This window comes from Bos javanicus, chromosome 21, assembly GCF_032452875.1.
Source record: "Bos javanicus breed banteng chromosome 21, ARS-OSU_banteng_1.0, whole genome shotgun sequence".
Lineage (NCBI taxonomy): Eukaryota > Metazoa > Chordata > Mammalia > Artiodactyla > Bovidae > Bos > Bos javanicus.
The window spans coordinates 67971228-67987683 of NC_083888.1; the positions used below are offsets into that span (position 1 = coordinate 67971228).

Consider the following 16456-nt stretch of genomic DNA (forward strand, 5'->3'; position numbering starts at 1 on the left):
CTGGGGCAGGTGACCTTCAGGGCCAGTGGAGCCCACTTCCCACAGTCCGGGGGAGGCTCGGGAGGCGGTGCCTGCCTTTCCCGGGAGAGGGGCGCCCCTCATCCTGGGGCCAGCCCAGGAGTCTGGGCAGCCTTTCATCTGGTCATCAAAGCCCTGTCATTACAGACAGGGAGCAGCTGAGGACGAGACGCCCATTTTATGGATGGGAAGGCAGAGCCGCCTGGACCCAGCCGCCCCCGGAAGGCTGTGGGCACCCGGCTTGTTCAACACCCAGGGAAGCCGAGACCCCGGGCGGGCGGGGTTGCTCAGGTGTCCCCTCCTGGGAAAGGAGGCAGGGCTGGGAAGAGGGCCGTTCCCACTGGAGGCGGGGATCAGCCAGGCCTGGGAGCCAGGCCCCCAGGGAGGCGTCTCTCACGGCCTCCGAGGCCGGCCTGGCGCACCTCCAGCAGGCTCCCCGGGCGAGGCGCCTGCCCGACTCACCCCGCCAGTCCAGGCGTGCTCCACACGCCCTACCCGCAAGCGGAGGAGGAGCCGGGCGCGGGTCGCGCCGGGCCGGTGACAGGGTCACGGGGCTCAGTGGGCCCAGTGCCTGGCTCGGAACAGGCCGGAGCCAGGGAGGGTGGACGGGTGGGGGCAGGAATTGAGCTCTGGGCCTGAGCCCCCAGGAGCATCCTGCCTCCTTCCTGGGCTGTGTCTGGACCGGGGGGCCCGGCGACCCCGCTCAGGGTCAGAGGCTGGGAGAAGAGTCTGGAGAGTGAGCCTCTGAGCCCCGCCCGGTGCTCACCCACAGGAGCCCTGGAGCAGGGGGCAGTGGCGGGGATGGTGGTGGGGCAGGGTCAGAGGTGGGGTATGGGCAGACGGCCTCCTGGAGCCCAGATCGCAGGGGCCTCCTCTGCCCGTGGGGCCGTCTGTCTCCTGGGCTCCGGCCCTAGGGAGGCCAGCAGTGAGGCCTTGTCCCCTCCTGGCCCTGACCCCCGGGAAACGGGGCTGAAGTCACGGCAGCAGCCTCCGTGCGGCTCCCACTGGGCCTGAGGGCGGTGGTCTTGGGGACCTGGGGCCCTAGATAGGCAGCAGGAGGTCTCCGCCCAGTGCCCACCGGCCTGCTCCCCACCTCGTGCTCTCCTGAGGTCTGGGGCGGGAGGGCGGGGCCCTCTGTTGGTGCAGTTGGTGCGTTTGTGTCTGGGTGTCAGTGCTCCCCCTGGTGCCCCCCAGCGCCAACGCCTGCCCAGCCTCCTGCTGCGCAGGGCCACCCAGGGGTGCAGGCCACCCAGGGGTGCACGGCACTCACGTGGGGTCCCTGGCCGTGTGGTCCCAGGGGGTCCTGCAGCCCTGGGTGGGGGAGGGTTTGTCTCGGCTGGGAGGGGGGCGCCCGGAAGCCCCCAGGGGCTGGAGTCTGCTCCCAGCAAACAGGAAGCTCAAGGGTGATCTGTCCCTCCTGACATTGTGTTTACCAAGGCAGGATCCAGACCCGTTTCCACACAGGAAGCCTGGGAGGCTGGGAGGGGGCCGGGAAGGAATTCCCTGGGCTGGCCAAGAAGCTGGGCTTCCTGTGGGTCTGTGGAGTGCCGGCTGGGGGAGGGTCAGCCACGAGCTGAGAGGGGCCCTCCGCACCGCCCCTGGGCGGGGGGTGGGGGTGGGGGTGCCCGGGAGGCCTTGTGTTTCAGGACGCTGAGGCCCAGGGACTATTATTTCCCCACCAGGTGGGGAAGGGGCCCAGGGGCATTGCGTCTCCCCATCCCCAGAGTCCAGCACGGCCTGGCCTGGGGCAGGTGGGCTCGCGGGGACTTCGGGAGGTCTCAGGGGAGGGCTGTCCGGATGAGGTGGGGCCCCGGCGGGGGCTTCCCTCCAGGCCCAGCACCCTGCCTGAGGGCCACCCCCTCTGCACTCCTCTCCCCCTGGGGCGGTCAGACGTGTGCTCAGCCACTCAGTTGTGTCCGACTCTGTGACCCCATGGACTGTAGCCCGCCAGGCCCCTCTGTCCATGGGATTGTCTAGGCAAGAATGCTGGAGTGGGCTGCCATGCCCTCCTCCAGGGGATCGTCCTGACTCAGGGATCGAGCACCATCAGTGCTCGGCTCAGCCTCCCAGACAAAGGGGGCCTGGCAGCCGGCCGGGGCCCCCTCCCTGCGCCTGTCTCTGTGCCACCAGGAACAGCCCCACAGACACAAGCGCAGAGCTTTACTATGTGCCGAGCACCCAGCTGCACCCGACCTTAGCCTCCCTCAGTCCTGTATTTGTTTCAGAATCATCTTCGAAAATAAACCTAATCTTCGGTTTATAGCAAAATTTGAAAGCTAGAGCAGAGACTTCCCATACACCCGACACTCCTCTCACGCTGACACCTCACGCCAGAGTGCTGGCTCATAATCATTAGTGACTGGAGTCCGTACTTGGTTCAGATTTCCCCGCATGTCCTTTCTCTGGTCCAGGGTCCCGCCCAGGATACAGGGTGGAAGGACGAGAGCGCCTCCATAAATTACTGTCCTGCACGAGGGGGCGGGCTCTTCTCCCCCGCTGGTTTACACCATCACTCCCGTCTATAGGAGTGGACTTGAGGATATTTGTTTTATACGCTGGGCTGCACCCCAATACTACTGAATTTTGTGACTAAAATTCTCCATCTTTGGCCCCTGGGAGCCCTTGTGTTTGGCCGCAGCCATGTTTAAGGTCCTCGACGGTTGCCTGGAGGCCCCTGTACCCTCCCCGCGTGGTCCGATCTGGACCGGGGGGCCCACCAGCCATCTAGGGGCAACTCTGGGCCCCCCTCCACCCAGCCTGGGCTTTCTGCTGACTCTGTTGGTGGCCACACTTGATAATCCATCTGCGGGCCCTGTCCGGGTCACTAGGAACCTCCGGGGCACTGGGGAAGGGAGGCTGTGATCTCTGAGCGTCCAGGTCGGGGGAGCAGTCGACGTTGGCCCTCTCCTGGGGCTCCCCAGTTGGGGAGAGCTTCCAGGGTCAGGGGCTGTGCCGGGGAGGCAGCCACGGAGACCTGGGAGTGGTGATGGGGTCCCTGGGGCCTGTCTGAGGCTGGGTCCATCCCCCACGTGGCTGCAGCCCCTGCCAGGCTCTGGGTCTCACCGGGAACTCAGTGGCTGTCCGTCGGGGAGGGGCACCCAGGAGCCTGTGTGCCGGCTGGAGGGCTTGGGGCTGCATCCTCAACGTCCGCGATGATGCCTGTCTAATTGCTGCTGTGACCTGGCTGCCCGGCTCGGCCCTGGGGCTGGCGAAGGGGCAGTGACGTCCCTGAGAACTCACAGGGCGGCTCCGGGGTGAGGTCACCCTATACCTGCCTGCATGCTGTCGTCACTTGGGGAATGTGAGGTCAGCCGCCCACCCCTGGGCAGCCATCAGCCACCTGGTCTGCACGTCCCCACCCCATTCCTGCCCAGTCACCTCCAGGGGCAGCCGTTTGCCCCCACCCCCAACCCAGAGGGGGGCAGCCTCCCCCATCTGTACTGACTCCCACTTTTCTCAGCCATCTGGGAAAGTGTGATCCAAGTGAGTAACTGGTTCAGCTGTCCTCAGAAGACGGCCCAGGTGCTCCACTGAGAGAAAAGTACCGACGTGGGGGCTGCCAGTCAGCCAAGCAACACCGGGACCGGACCGCCGGCTCCCCCTCTTCTGCTTTGGTTTCCCCTCCCGTGGAAGGAGGAGCCACTGCGGGCTGTGTCTGAGCCGCCCCGACAGTACACACAGCCTCCTTGGTTTGGAATAAATCTCTCCCGTTTCTCCAGCAGCCGAGACGTGCAGCCATATTTCTTGCGGCCTCGGTGGCCGTCTGCCGAGGCTGATCCGCCTGGCAGAGGGGTGATGTTCTAAATCCAGCGCCTGCTGCTGATTTGTGGGCCTGCCTGTGCTGGCCCGGGGCTCGCTGGCATCTTTACGAGGCGGGATGAGCCTCAGCTGAGAACTTGGGACAGGACGGGGGTGATCTACAGCCCGAGCCGGCCCTGCCCATCCGCTCACCGTCCCCACTGTGTCCTCTGAGCCGGGCCCGGATCAGCTGCCGTCTGGGCCCCAGACTGAGGGTGAGAAGAGGCTGGTGCTTGCTCCAGGGACCTTGAAATTTGGCTTCAGGAAGGAATTCTCCCGGGACACAGTCTTTGGTGAGGACTTTCCGAGCCCTGTGTGTCCAGCTCCGTGTGTCCAGCCGTGTGTCCGGGGCTGAACCCAGGGGAGCAGATTTTGAAGACCCAGATCCAACAGCAGGGGACTGGGCTTCCTGGGCGCGGGGGCAGCAGAGGTCTGTGGGGGTCTGGCCTGGAGCCTGGGGGCCTGAGGAGGGCGTCCTGAGCAGTGCTTCCCAGGGACACCGACGCCACAGGTGGGCTCTGACACTGCGCCTGGGTGTGAACCCCAGCTCTGCACCTGGGGTCTCACTATCTCCAAGACGGAGATGTGGCCAGGCGAGGATCATGGGGGCTCCACCTGCACAACTGTTCACGTGTGTCAGCAAGCACCAGCGCCCGAGAGGGTCCTGGACTCACGGTCCTGCCCCCAACCCTGCCACCTGGGGAGTGCAGCCTCGTGAAAAGCTGGGCACTCCCCGAGACCCCCAGGGGTAGGGCTGGGGTATCGCTCCCCGCCCCCCCGACCCCGAGAACCTTCTGCCTCCTTCCCAGAGCAAAGGGCCCGCTCCAGTCTGTGGAGGCTCACCTTTGGGTGATTTGATTTGCCCAGAAGTGGACACAGTTCTAACGAAGCGCTGAGCGGGAGCCAGTCCTAAGTGGATGCGCAGAGGCGGGGCCTGGCGCATGTGGGCGGGGCCTGGCGCATGTAGGCGGGGCTTGGCGCCTGTGGGAAGGGCTAGAGGCCGGGAGGTGGGTCCCGCGTGTCTGCCTCTGACAAGTGGACGAGGAGTGCCCGGCCTGGGACGGGGAACCGCTCGGGGGACTGTCCCCAGGACACCCTAGTTCCCAACTGTGACGCCACCTACTGGTCCCTGTGTGACCGCCCATCAGTGACATTCCAGCAGGACACGTTTGGAATCCTCTGAGCCTCCACACCACCTGCCCACCCCCCGCCCCCCGGGCTCCCACCGAGCCCCTAGCATCCACCCTGTACAACAACCTCAGCCCTGCGGGGGACCTGGCCGGCCATCTGCCTGGACCGGCTGCAGGGAAGGTCCCTGCCCGGCACCCACTCTATCCCCAGGCCTGCTGGCCACTCCTGACTGCGAGACCACCCTCTGCCTGCAGTGTGGCCCATATCTGGGATCCTGCAGATGGGGGGGCGGGGACCCTGTGCTTGCCTCTGTGAGAGATGGTCTGCCAGGGTCTCTTTCTGGCTGAGCCTGAGACTTTGCTTGGGAGGGAGACAGGCTCAGCCATCACGCTCACCCCCCGAGCCTGTCACAGAAGGCTGGTCTGTGTGTGCGCTGGCGGGCATCGCTCCCACGCCAGGGAGCACAGTGCTGCCCCTGACTCCGGAGCAGGACAGAGCCAGGCTGGCCTGGTTCCTGCCCTTCCTGCCGTGTGGGAGGCAACTTCACCTCTCTGAGCCTCAGTCTGCTCTCTGGGGAAGTAAAGAGGATACGCAGCCTGGCCCTCAGGACGGCAACAAGGGACCCGGGAGCACTCAGCCCCCCAGGGTCTGACCTTCCCGGCCGACACCTCTGGGCCCTGCCAGGGCTTCGGGGCGAAGCTCAGGCAGCCATGGGCGCCCCGACACCTGCTTCTCGGTTGGAGTTTCTGGGGCCTTCTGGGGGTTTCTGGGCTTTCTGGAAGCCAGGCAGGACTGTTGCTTTCAGGAACGTATGCCTAGACGTTCATGTGTCTTGCAAACGTCCGAACCCTGAACAGGTCCCCTTGGAGGGGGGCACCGGGCAGTGGGAGGCCTGGGATCTGGACTGTTCTGGGCTGTGTCATGGGCTGGGCAGGGGGGTGCTGAGGTTCCCTCTGGGCCTCCTGAGCGTCAGCTGGGGGCTACTGTCCTCAGGCCCTTTGGCCCTGGAGACCCCAGCCTGAGGGAGACCCTGAAATCGTGCCTCCTAGTCCCTAGATCCTAGGGCCTCGGAGCAGCAGAGCAGACGGCTGTGACCTGCCTGCCTGGCAGGTACCCCTCCTCCGAGTCCCAGGTCCTAGGGAGCACAGCAAGTTCCCATTGGCTTGGGGCTCCTCCTACCCCCTCCTCCTCCACCATCCGGAAGGGAATTGGAGGTCCGGGAGGCAGTGGCCGTGGTGCGGGTGGGCTGGTGCCCCTGCCAGGCCTGGGAGGGCAAGGCCGGCCTCACGCTCCAGCCTGTGGACCCCTGTGAGAGCCGAGGCTGGGCCCTTCCACACACTTTACTGCCTCCCTGCAGATGCCACAGTGACTCCAAGGGCCTGCTCTGAAGACCCTCAGTTAGCTTCATGCAGGGGCATGGGCGGGGCAGGTTCCCAGGGATGGTGGATGTGTGAGGGGAACTAGGGTGTCTGGGGCACAGTTCCAGGGGTCCCAGGCTCCCCCCATGGGCCTCGACAGGCAGTGTGGGCTGGGAATCAGGAAGGTTGTGAGCCCTGGGAGGAGGGCCCGGACTCAGCCAGTACTGCGGCAGGGCCCCGGGGTGGGGGGGTGGCTGGGCGGGGAGGTGGCCGCCGGCCGAGCGTGGCCTGAGCATCCCAGTGTTTACTTAGTTCACATTATGCTGATTTGATGGGGAGATTTAGTCCCGGGGGAAACGCGTGTCAGACCATGCGATTTGTTAATAAGCCGGAAAGGGAATAGCTGGTGGGAAGCACGCCCCCCCAGAAGGACAGATGCGTTACTTGGTATGCGGGCACACATGCACGCACGCACGTGTGGAGTTTCTGCCCCTGAGCTCTGGGCTCAGGGCTCTTGGAATCCCCCCCAGGAGCCCGGCCTCTTTCCCCTCCTGCCCTGGTCCTGGTGGGATAGCTGGCCGCTGGCTGAGGGGCTCTGCGGTGACCTCCGATCAGTGAGCGTGCAACCCTGGGGCAGAGGGTGGGTGGGGTGAGGGTCCCAAACTTGGCATGGCTGGATGCCTGGGGCTGTAGGGATGAAGGGTCTATGCAGGGTCTGGGGCAAGCGGGTAGCAGGAGGGCCCCTGAGCTGCTGAGGGGAAGGGGGCCGAGGTGGAGTTCCACGCTGCAGAGGGGTGGGCAGGGGTCCTGGCTCCTGGCAGCCAAAGTCGAGGTGAGGAAGCTCTTCGGGGGAACCTTCCTTCCCCCCAGTCACCGCCCCCGCCTCTCCCGGGGGGACCACTGGATCGGCAGGCAAGTCCTGGACCCATCCTCTCTGGAGGCCCGGGGGCTGGGAGGAGCAGGGGTCAGGGAGGCTGCAGAAGACGGCGCTCCAGCCTCCGTCTGGCTGGCTGAGTCGGTACTGTCTGGAAGGCATGCACCTTTTAAAACATGAGTATTCCTCCATCCTCTATCCAGGCTTGTTTCTCCAGAAGCGTTTGTCTCTGGAACGCGGGTGGCTCCATGGGCAGAGAGGGGCCCGGCTCCAGGGAGGACTCCCCACTGCCCACCCTCCCCAAGCTTCTGAAGTTCCTGTTGCTTTCCCAGGGTCTGGTGGGGGCTGGGGCGTGGGGGTCAGCTCAGAACGGCAGAGTCTGGACACCTTCTTCAGCAAGGGGAGGGCAACTGCGGCCAGGGGGTGGGGGTGCGGGGGGCCGGGGTTGCCCAGGCAGTTAGAGGGGTCAGGACTGGCTCCCAGGCCCCTGGGTCTCTGTCCCCTCTCTTATCCGTCCTGCCTGGCCCCCAGCCCTTGCCCGCTGCCTCTTGCCCCCTCTGTCCTTTGTTGCCGGCTGGTTTAGAACCCTCCCAAGGGGTGGCCACCTGCCCAGCCCCTGGCCGGCCCTCTGCAGGTGCTGTGAGTGAGGACGGGTCCTGGCACTTAGAGCACAGAGTGGCTGCTCCCCAGGAGGCCCCCGTCTGTCCCTGGGCCCCGGGAATGGGGCCGGGGAGGAGGGGCGCTTGGGAGGGGGATGGGGGACGGCTCTGGCTGAGGCCGCTTCCCTCCCGGCCTCCCACGGAGCCAGCCTCCTCTCGCCCTGCTCTCTGGCCTCCCTGCCTCCCTCTCAACCCCCAGCAGAACCCCTCCTGGAACGGGGCCTCAGGGAGCAGGGGAGGGTCTCGCACCCCTGACTGGCAGGCCCCTGTGTCCCCCAACCCAGTGCTGGGTCAGGACAGACTGCCTCGCAGGGAGGGAGGTGTAGGTGAGGGGGGTCATCCCTTTAGGTGGGTGATGGAAGCTTCTAGAAGCTTTTCATCTACTTCAGTCCTCCACCCTGAGCTCTGCTCAAACTGCTGACTCTATCCCGGCTGCTCCCCAGTGGGGCCCAAGCTCTGACCTGTAGGAATGAGAACTTCTGCCTCTGGGTGTGGGAGCCTGTGCCTGTGATGGTCTGGGGGTCTGGGGCTCAGGGTCTTGGGCCTGAGGGCCTGGGTGAAGGGGGGTCTGGGGTTATAGGGGTCTGGGATAGGGGGGCAATGAGGTTCCAGGTGTCTCAGGGTCTGTGAACTGAGGGGGGCAGATTTAGGGGAGTCTGGGGTCCGAGGGTGTAGCTCAGGGCCTTGGGCTCTTTGGTCTCCCTTGTACCTTGAGTTTTGTACAAGGATTTTCTCTTAGAAGCTTCTATTGGCCACCACTGACCGTGGGCTGGCACCCAGCTGGCCATGCAAGGGCGGTGGCCTCCAGGGGCCCTGGCCTTGCAGTCTAGAGTCCTGGGCAGCCTGGCCCAAAGCCCCCGAAAGGCGGTGCCAGTGGGCCTGCATGAAGGCAGCAGGCATGGGACTCAGGGGAGGGGCAGGGAAGCTTCTAGGCTGGAACAGGTGGAGCTGGCTGGAGGGGCAGGGTCAGGACTGGGGCAGCTCGGCCACTGTGCTAATGCTCAGCTGCGGCCACCTTGGAATTCTCCACTCCTGGTCCTGGGGGAGGGAGGACCCACCTGTTCCTGCCTGAACCCCGGTCCCTCCTCTCCTGCCCTGTCCCCTGCCCCTGAGCCAGGCCCAGAGCTGACCCAGCAGACGCTGTGACGTCTAGAGGGTGGGCTCCAGTCCCAGACGTGTCATCAAACACAGCTGTGTGACCTAGGAAAGCGCCCTGACCTCTCAGACCGTCCTCTGTGATGAAGTGAGGACACTGACCCTTCGGTCTCAGCGCTGGCTCTGATCTGTGACCTCAGCCCTCGAGGCCTTGGTTTTCCCATCAAGGCCCCGGGGACCCTGAGACAGTGGGGCGGGGAGGCCCCTGGACTGGGGCCCACACGCCGGGCTGTGTCTGCCCCTGGAATGTGTCAGGTAGAGCCGCAGGCCACTGTGGGGGAGCAGAGGGCCTCCTCTGCTTGGCCAGGGCTCTGCCCCTGCTCCCCTGAGACCTGGCAGTCCCGGGGGGCTGGCCCAGGGGCCGGGTTCCCATCGGTTCCATGATTCCCGGGGCAGCTCGGCCTCCGGAGCTGAGCTCACTGGGGGACTTGAGCCCCAGCCGATACTGCAGGAGGCCAGGGATGGGGGCTGTGATGGGGGAGGGGGTGGTCCCGCTGTGAGCAGTGGGAGGTGGGGAAGCAGAGTGGGGAGAGAGCCCTACCCTGGCTTCTTCCAGGCCCCCTCCTCCGGGAAGCCCCCAACCCCAGCCTGGCCTGGGTCCTCTCCCCACACCTTCCTGCCTGCCCCTGGTAGGGGGGGTGTGTAAGTCAGGTGAGGAGGGGCCCCCTTACTTGTGGGCTCACCCAGGTGGCCTCTCTGCTGTGGGTGCCAATATATGGGGTGTGAACAGGGAGCAAGGCAATTAGACTTGCAAATGGACCCACAGCCCAGAAGCGGGGGCCCAGGGTGAGACTGGTCCTCCTAGTGGAGGTGGCACCCCATTGCAAGGCAGGCAGGCGGGGTGTTCAGGGGAGAGGGGCTGTGGGGTGGTGAGACTGTGGTGGGGGGCCCTCTTTCAGGGCTGCCCCCTCGCCGAGGTCACAGGCTGCAGATGAAGGCACCGCACGGGGCCGCTGCCCCTGGTGTCTGGGCCTCTCCTCCTGGACGCTCCCGACTCCCGGCCCTGTGGGTGTCCTTGCTCAGTCTTGCAGTGACCCTCCTGCCTCTCCCCTCCCCCTGGACCACCTTGTCCCTCCTGGTGACTTCACGTCCCCCGATCTGTGATTCTGACACCCCCCACCCCCTCCCCGTGCCCCCTCAGACTCCCCAGACCTGCAGGATCAAACCCAGGGCTTCCTCTTCCCTCAGCCTGCCCTCGCCCCTTACCCTGCCCCCCCCACCCCGCACTGTGTCAACTCCATCCTCCCCCCAGAATCTGGGGTGACCTGGGCTCACTCTGCCCCTAAGGCCCCTGCCCCCACCCACGGCCACACCTGCCCTGCCCCTGGCCCCCAGACATGGCGGCGGGTGGGGTGGGAGAGACCCCAGTGTCTCGGCTCACAGCGTGGCATCTCACAGAGAGAGAACACGTATTTCCCGTGAAGTCCGACCGGCTCTTGTCGGCCTCCCTTCGGTCGTCGCTGCGATTGCTGATCGGCTGCTCATCGTGGACCGGCCGGGTGGGCCTAGAGTGGATTTCGTGGTCTGTCTGACAACTTCCTCAGGGACGCCCCTGAGGGTCTCCTGCTCTTTCAAGGAAACAGACATTTGCTCTGTTATCAGCTCAGCCCCCTGGGGGGCCTCTGGCCAAGGGGGATGCCATGTCCTGTGCAGGGAGTGGTCAAGGTCCGGCTAAGGCTGGGGCAGGTCGGGAAGAACCATTCAGAGACCCCACCTCTGCCCCACACGCCTGATCAATGTGGGGGTGAGGCTGTGTTGCGGGGAGAGGTGCCTACCGCCTGTCTCACCGCTGCCCAGGCTGAGCGCCCATGCGTCCAGAAGCAGGAGGTACAGTCCAGCAGGTGACCTGCCGTCAGCCAGGTGACCTAGGCTAGGAGAGAAGCAGAGAGCATAGGTGGGGCACTCAGGGGAAGGGGAGTTCTTCCGCCTGAGGCCGAGGTAGTTGGATCCTGGGGGGCAGAGGATAGACTGGCAGGGGTGAGGCTCCTCCTGACAGCAGGGATGTCCCTGGTGAGGCGGGAAGCTCTGTTCCACCCCTACCTTGGTTGCAGGAGGAGGGGGGTCCATCGGGGGTGGCCATGCCGAGAAGGGGCCTTGGGAGGACAGCAGCGTGCAGTCCGCTGAGCCCCTGAGACCTCATTCAGCCTTCACAGCACCCCTGCCCATGGCTCCAGCTCTCTCCTAGACACTCCACCTCGGGAGGACAGGGACGGGACCCAGCACGGAGCCGGTGTGCTGCATGCAGGGCCTCTGGGCGTGGCCTTGTCCTCAGCTATTCTGGGGTAGGAGACCGGCCAAGTGGGCGGCCCTGGAGTATGGGATTGTCAGTGCTGTTTTGGGAACCTGTTTGGTCTGAATACGGCTTCCCTGGTGGCTCAGCTGGTAAAGAATTTGCCTGCGATGCAGGAGATCTGGGTTTGATTCCTGGATCGGGAAGATCCCCTGGAGCAGGGAACGGCTACCCACTCCAGTATTCTTGCCGAGAGAATTCCATGGATACAGGAGCCTGCGGACTACAGTCCATGGGGTCACAAAGGGTCGGACATGAAGGAGCGGCTCTCACTTAGTCTGGAATGTTTTAGACATTCCAGGGGACCCACAGAAGGCTTCAGAAGGAAGCTTTGGGCTGAGACCAAAATTCATCGTTTCATTCACTCATTCACTCATTCATTCATTCACTCACTCATTCATTCACTCACTCACTCATTCACTCACTCATTCATTCATTCACTCACTCACTCATTCACTCACTCATTCATTCATTCACTCACTCATTCATTCTCATCCATTCATTCGACTGCTCACGCCAGGCAGGTGTGGAGGTAGAGGCCGAGCTGAGGGCTGGGTTCTCTCGGCCAGTGAGAGCTGCGACATTTTCAGGGCTTTTGTGAGCCATCTGTGAAGCACATTTGTCATTGAATAATGTGGAACGGAATCACGTCCCAATCCCTGCCTTGGTGTGGAAAGCTGATAACTGCAGGCCTTAGTGCTGGTGGGGAAAGAGGCTTGGGCTGAGTGGCTGCCCCTTGCAGGAGGGCAAGAGACTGTGGGACCGTGGCTCACACGGCAGACCTAACGACCACGAGCCGAGTCTGGAGAGTCTGGTGTGGGACGTGGCCTCGTTGGTGGAACCGTGGCGGCCACGGGGTTGGCCCTGGAAACTCGAGGAGCGGGGAGTCGTCCAGAGGCCAGGTGGGAATCAGAGGGCAGAGTGGGGTGTCCTCTCCTGTTGTCTTTAAACTGCACATGCACGTCCTTTACGGAGGTAAGGTCGGTGATAAGCTGTGTGCCCGTGTTGGGCAAGCTGTTTTCTTGGCGAGCCGATTGTTGGCCATTTGTTAGCACAGGTGGGGGCGGGTGGAAGGAGCTGCTTCCCAGGGTGCTTGTCACTCAGTCGTGTCCAACTCTTTGCTACCCTCTGGGCCCGCCGGGCTCCTCTGTCCATGGGAGTCTCCAGGCAAGAATACTGGAGTGGGTTGCCATTCCCTTCTCCAGGGGATCTTCCCGAGCCAGGGATGGAACCCGGGTCTCCTGCACTACAGGCGAGTTCTTTACCGAGCCACCTGGAAGGTTTTGGAGGCACCAGTGCTGCTCGTGGGGAGGGTGGTAGGGATAAATCAGAGACAGGACTTGCTAAGGGGAGGGGCCCAGACACGGTGGGGGGCTGACTTTGGTGGGGTCAGGTGGGGAGGGGTGGGTGGGTGGCAGGGGCCCCAGAGACTCACTGTCTTGCATTCCCCTTGTGAAACCGAGGTGGCTCATGCCCAAAGCGCCATCCAGTTTCCCTGCAGGCCATTTCCAGCTGTCTCAATCTCCCAGCTTTTGTGGTGACAGACATCAGCCCAGCCCCCAGACGGGCGGCCTGCCCTGCCCGCCCTCGGCCGCCTCGGCCTGCCCCCGTGCTGACAGGTGCCCCACTGAGCTTGCTGTGAGGAGCGGGACGTCTGACTGAGCCTCGCGGCTGTGATGAGACATCAGGGTGCCTGTCAGTCGGGGGTGTGGCGGTGCCCTCCAAGGGGCAGCTGTCTGATGGCCCCAGGGGTCTACCTGGCCCTCTTGCCTGCAGTGGGGCCTCCCGGGGGTGAGCAGAGGGTGTGGGGTCTCTGCCTCCAGCGGCCCCCAGGAGCTCATGGCACCAGCTGAGCCCGAGCCGCAGGAGGGGCGGCAAGTAGACCGAGAGGCCGGGCTGGGCCGGGGGCCACGCCGGCCACTGATGTGGCGGGGCCTGGGGAGCTGGCCCTGAGGTCTGCTCCAGCTTCGCCCTCCACCACTGCAGGGAAATTGAAGGGTCAGAGCCTTCGATGGGCTCTTCTGTCATTCCAAAGTGGTGAGAGGGGTGGAGTTGCTGCTCCAGGGGCCCACTTCTACCTGGGTGCTCATTCGCTCATTTGATAAACATCTATGGAGCACCAGGACTCCGCGGATCACGCTCCCCGTACGCCCACCTACCCGTCTACCCAGCTACCCGCTCTTCCTCTCGTTCTGTCCAGCACTCACAGACACTCTGACCTCTCTGTTCCTTGTCCTTCAGTTCCTTGGCACGCAGCTGTGTGTCCAGCTCCCCACTCTTTTCCATATCCTCACCTATCTATTCAGCCACCCACTTATCTACCCTTCACCCTTCCATCCATCCACAGTCCACTCATCTGTCTGTCATTCATATACCCATTTATCCATCCACCCATCCATCATTCATCCATCCACCTATTATCCATCCATCCATACATCATCCATCCATCATCCATCCACCCATCCATCATCTAACCATCCATCCATCATCCACACACCCATCCATCATTTATCCATCCACCTATTATCCATCCATCCATCCATCATGAATCTGTCATCCACCCACCCATCCATCATCCATACATCCATCCATCATCCATCCATCCATCCATCATCCATCCACCCATCCATCATCCACCCACCCATCCATCATCTAACCATCCATCCATCATCCACCCACCCATCCATCATTTATCCATCCACCTATTATCCATCCATCCATCCATCATCCATCTGTCATCCACCCACCCATCCATCATTTATCCATCCACCTATTATCCATCCATCCATCCATCATCCATCTGTCATCCACCCACCCATCCATCATTTATCCACCACCTATTATCCATCCATCCATCCATCCACCATCCATCCATCATCTACCCACCCATCCATCATCCATCCATCCACCCATTATCCATCCATCCATCCATCCATCATCCATCCATCCACCATCCATCCATAATCCACCCACCCATCCATCATCCATCCATCCATCCATCATCCATCCATCCACCCACTATCCACCCACCCATCCATCCATCCATCCATCCATCATCCATCCACCCACCCATTATCCATCCATCCACCATCCATCCATCCATCCATCATCCATCCATCATCCACCCACCCATCCATCATCCATCCATCCATCCATCACCCAACCATCCATCCATCCATCCACCCATTATCCATCCATCTATCCATCATCCATCCATCATCCACCCACCCATCCATCATCCATCCATCCATCCATCATCCATCCATCATCCATGATCCACCCATCATCCACCCACCCATCCATCATCCACCCACCCATCCATCATCCATCCATCCACCCATTATCCATCCATCTATCCATCATCCATCCATCATCCATCCACCCATCCATCATCCATCCATCCATCTATCCATCATCCATGATCCACCCATCATCCACCCACCCATCCATCATCCACCCACCCATCCATCATCCATCCATCCACCCATTATCCATCCATCTATCCATCATCCATCCATCATCCACCCACCCATCCATCATCCATCCATCCACCCATCATCCATCCATCCATCCATCATCCATCCATCCACCCATTATCCACCCATCCATCCATCATCCATCCATCATCCACCCACCCATCCATCATCCACCCACCCATCCATCATCCATCCATCCACCCATTATCCATCCATCCATCATCCATCCATCCACCCATCATCCATCCATCCACCCATTATCCATCCATCCATCCATCATCCACCCACCCATCCATCATCCATCCACCCATCCATCATCCACCCATCCATCATCCATCCATCCATCATCTATCCATCATCCACCCACCCATCCATCATCCATCCATCCACCCATTATCCATCCATCCATCATCCATCCATCCACCCATCATCCATCCATCCACCTATTATCCATCCATCCATCCATCCATCCATCATCCATCCATCATCCACCCACCCATCCATCATTTATCCACCACCTATTATCCATCCATCCATCCATCCACCATCCATCCATCATCTACCCACCCATCCATCATCCATCCATCCACCCATTATCCATCCATCCATCCATCCATCCATCATCCATCCATCCACCATCCATCCATAATCCACCCACCCATCCATCATCCATCCATCCATCCATCATCCATCCATCCACCCACTATCCACCCACCCATCCATCCATCCATCCATCCATCATCCATCCACCCACCCATTATCCATCCATCCACCATCCATCCATCCATCCATCATCCATCCATCATCCACCCACCCATCCATCATCCATCCATCCATCCATCACCCAACCATCCATCCATCCATCCACCCATTATCCATCCATCTATCCATCATCCATCCATCATCCACCCACCCATCCATCATCCATCCATCCATCCATCATCCATCCATCATCCATGATCCACCCATCATCCACCCACCCATCCATCATCCACCCACCCATCCATCATCCATCCATCCACCCATTATCCATCCATCTATCCATCATCCATCCATCATCCACCCACCCATCCATCATCCATCCATCCACCCATCATCCATCCATCCATCCATCATCCATCCATCCACCCATTATCCACCCATCCATCCATCATCCATCCATCATCCACCCACCCATCCATCATCCACCCACCCATCCATCATCCATCCATCCACCCATTATCCATCCATCCATCATCCATCCATCCACCCATCATCCATCCATCCACCCATTATCCATCCATCCATCCATCATCCACCCACCCATCCATCATCCATCCAGCCATCCATCATCCACCCATCCATCATCCATCCATCCATCATCTATCCATCATCCACCCACCCATCCATCATCCATCCATCCACCCATTATCCATCCATCCATCATCCATCCATCCACCCATCATCCATCCATCCACCTATTATCCATCCATCCATCCATCCATCCATCATCCATCCATCATCCACCCACCCATCCATCATCCATCCATCATCCATCCATCCACCCATTATCCATCCATCCATCCATCATCCATCCATTCATCCATCCATCATCCATCCATCATTCACCCACCCATCCCTCATCCAGCCATCCATCCATCATCCACCCACCCATCCATCATCCATCCATCCACTCATTATCCATCCATCCATCAATC

At 61.8% G+C, this 16456-nt stretch overlaps 1 long non-coding RNA gene across 1 annotated transcript; it reads right to left on the reverse strand.

Moving 5' to 3' along the window:
• Window positions 1–2258: 2258 nt before the first annotated feature.
• Window positions 2259–5010, reverse strand: LOC133234670 (uncharacterized). Its single transcript, XR_009732243.1, has 2 exons — window positions 4660–5010; window positions 2259–4431 (listed from the first exon to the last, which is right to left on the reverse strand). It is a non-coding gene; the product is annotated as an uncharacterized LOC133234670 (long non-coding RNA).
• Window positions 5011–16456: the final 11446 nt, after the last annotated feature.